Genomic DNA, 3987 nt, shown 5'->3' with positions numbered 1-3987 from the left:
CAGGAATTTGTTGTACCTGAGATGGGTCAGACTGCTTCTTCCAGTGGTGACGAAGAGTTCTATACAATGGAAGAGCTAGAACAGTTAGAAGATCAATCTCTATCACTGTTTGCCAAGAAGTTTGGAAACATGAGATTCAGAAAGAACCCCTCCTACAAGTACAAACCTACTGTCAATAGGTTTCAAAAAGGAGGTTATTCATCTTCTACGAGCAAAGGAGGATACAAGACTGGGATGGTGGATAGAAGCAAGTTCAAATGCTTTAACTGTGGTGAACCAGGACACTTTGCAACTGAATGCAAACAGCCCAAGGTTCAAGGAAAGAGAAAAGATTCCTACGACGAGCTGAAGCAGAAGTATGAGGCACTAGTGAGAACATCAGGGTAACTTCTGGAAATCAAAGTTTTAAAAACAAGTCTTATCTGGCAGAAGGGAAAAGCTGGGATGATACAGATAGTGATGAAGAGGAGCAGCTAGGGAATGTTGCTCTTATGGCTAATGCTGGATCATCTTCACCTCCTCGTGCTGGAAGCTTTCAGGTAGATCCTACATGCCCAAACTTTTTATGCAATTAGGACTCGAAAGAGATGATGCTATTAAAAAGTTTGAAAGCTGCCAATCTTAAAATTGATACACTAGTCTTAGATATTCATGCTTATAAAATGAATGAGATGAACGTATTAAACCTAAAATTGAACACTGACATTGGATTTAGGATTACAAGTTGCTAAAGTCAGAGTTCTAGAAAAAGGTGAGATTGCTTTAAGACTTCAGCTAGACGAAGAGAAAGTGAAATGTAAAGCCTTTAAGGATGCCTCCACTATAGTCAAAGAACTTAATGATAAACAAGAGATCAAGGGAACTGTTGGAATAGGTTTTGACTATAACAAATCTGCAGGAAAGGCTAGTAACATTACTCCCTTTAAGAAGAGTGCTGAGGAGAGAGGAATTCCTTTTGTTTTGAAAGATTCCCCTCAACCCCTGTTCAAATCCTCAGAAGCTGAACCTCTGTTAGAAACTCTTGTTGTCATTGAATATGAACTTAACAGGAAGACCATAAAATGAAAGAGAGTAATGAAAGAGAGATGAGATCCTGACATCACTGAACCAATCAAAGTGAAAGGCAATGTTAGGTTGCCTAAAGCTGGTTTAGGTGTCAAATCTGAGAGAACTAAATTCAACAAGCCTAATAACTTTGTGAATAGTAAGAACAAGAACAATAGATGTCATTCTACTGAGAACTTTAAATCTTTTAACAAGGTTAGAATAGAATCTATTGATGTTCCTACTTCTGTGACTGATATTCCTGTTGTTCCTGTTTTTGATGCATGTCATAAATGTTGTGGTGTTGATGATTGCATGACTTGTGCTTTCAATATGATGTCTTCTTATTTTAGAAATTTGCATGCTAAAAATGAAAACACATCACCTAGGCAACACACAAACAATAAGCATGCTAGATCAAAGACTGCTAGTCCTCCACGTGTTAGGAAGGAGACTTATGTTCCAAAGCCTAAAACCAAGGTTTATAAGGCTGTTGTTAAGGAAGTAAGTTCAGTCAAATCAGAACCAAGTATCAGTCCAAGAGGCTCTATTGTATTACCTGATAGAAATCAATTCTTTAAGTTTGCTGGACCCAATCAAGTGTGGGTCCCAAAGAAGATTTAATCAAGTTGTCTTTTGCAGGGTGCCAGTGGAATTGTACGAGTTACTTGGGTGCTTGACAGTGGAGCGTCAATGCACATGACTGGCAACAGATCCCTGCTGGAAGACATAAGAGAAGGAGCTGGCCCAACAGTTAGTTTTGCTGATAATAGCAAAGGTCGTACTGTGGGATATGGCAAGTACAAAATTGGAAGGATCATCATAGAAGATATTGCAATAGTTGAAGGACTTCAACATAATCTCCTGAGTGTCAGTCAATTTTGTGACAAGGGATATTATGTTCATTTTGAAAAGGAGATATGTATCATTAAACATATCAAGGATAAGCGTCCTTCACTATGTGGCATAAGGAAAGGCAATATATTCGTAGCTGATTTGTCTTCAAGACCAGGAAACGTAGTTCACTGTTTCTACGCCAAAGCGTCTGCTGAAGATAGTTGGTTATGGCATAAGAAGCTCTCACGCCTCAACTTCAAAACCATGAACTCTCTAGTCAAGAGAGATCTAGTGAGAGGTTTGCCTTCCCTGGAATTCTCAACTGATGATCTCTGTGAAGCTTGTCAGAAAGGAAAAGCAAAGAGAGCATCTCACAAAGGCAAGACCATCAATACCATTACAAGTCCACTTCACTCAATACATATGGATTTTTTTTGGCCCCGTGAATGTTGCATCTATTGATGGAGGAAGATATGCCTTGGTTATTGTGGATGACTTCTCAAAATTTACTTGGGTTTACTTCCTGGCTTCTAAGGATGAAATCCCGATGACAGTGATTGATCATATTAAGTCAGTTGAATTGGATCAAGGTGTGCCAGTGAAAGCTGTAAGGTCAGATAATGGCACGGAATTCAAGAATCAAACTCTAATCAACTTTTACTCTGAAAAGGGAATTAGAAGGCAGTATTCAGCACCAAGGACTCCACAGCAGAATCGAGTCGTCGAAAGAAAGAATCGTACACTGATTGAAGCTGCAAGGACTATGATTGCTGAATCAAAGCTTCCACTATACTTTTGGGATGAAGCTGTGTCTACTGTCTACTGCCTTCTATACCCAGAATAGAACTTTGATCAACAAGGATCATATGAAAACTCCATTTCATCTGTATAAAAGCAAGAAACCATATGTCAAACATCTTCATGTCTTTGGAGCCAAGTGTTATGTTCTAAAGGATGGTGAAGAGAACTTGAACAAGTTTGAGCCAAAGGCATCTGAAGCAATTTTTGTTGGTTATACAAATAATGCTTATAGAGTTTTTGTAATTGATACTCTGTCAGTGAAAGTTAGTGTCAATGTAACATTTGATGACACTAAACTCCCAAGTTTACAATCTGCTGATCCATATGAATCTCTGAAGTTTGACAACTATCCAGATTCTGATTCAGATGATGATGTGCCACCTGAGGTTGCAACAGGTAATGACAACAATGATAATGATCCAGGCAATGGTCGAGGAAATGGCAATAATGCTGGAGATTCCACTGATGCTAGTGGTGGATCATCAAGTCAACCTGGCAACAACTCAGGGGGAGCTGGTGGATCAACTAGTCATACACATCAGCCTAATGATAATACTGCTGAATCATCAAGGACACAACTTCCAAGAGAAAGCATTTGGAGCAGAGATCATCCCTTTGATCTGATTATTGGTGATCATGATGTTGGTGTAAGGACTAGAAGTGCTACATCTAACGAATGTTTATTTTCTGGATTTCTATCTCAACTAGAACCAAAGAAAATAGATGAAGCACTTGCTGATCCTGATTGGGTTCTTGCCATGCAAGAAGAACTCAATCAATTTGAGAGACAAGAAGTCTGGGCCCTGGTTCCAAGACCAAAAGGAAAGTCTACAATTGGAGCTAGATGGGTCTTCCGTAACAAGTTAGATGGTGATGGCATTGTTGTGAGAAACAAAGGTAGACTGGTTGCAAAAGGTTATTCTCAGGAAGAAGGAATTGATTATGCTGAAACATATGCTCCAGTTGCTCGTCTTGAAGCCATCAGAATATTCCTTGCATTTGCTGCACACTCCAACTTCAAAGTTTATCAGATGGATGTGAAAAGTGCATTTCTGAATGGAAAGCTGGAAGAAGAAGTATATCTGGAACAACCCCCTGGCTTTGAAAATCCAGAATTTGCTGATTTTGTGTACTTCCTGTTCAAAGTTGTCTATGGACTCAAGCAGTCACCAAGGACGTGGTATGACACCCTCTCTGAATTTTTAATTGAAAATAAATTTACTAGAGGTGTCATAGACAAAACTCTCTTTTACAAATTGCATGATAATGATATGATATTTGTTCAAATATATGTTGATGATATTA

The sequence above is a fragment of the Daucus carota genome, chromosome 9 (assembly GCF_001625215.2).
Source record: "Daucus carota subsp. sativus chromosome 9, DH1 v3.0, whole genome shotgun sequence".
Lineage (NCBI taxonomy): Eukaryota > Viridiplantae > Streptophyta > Magnoliopsida > Apiales > Apiaceae > Daucus > Daucus carota.
This window is presented reverse-complemented; position numbering follows the sequence as displayed.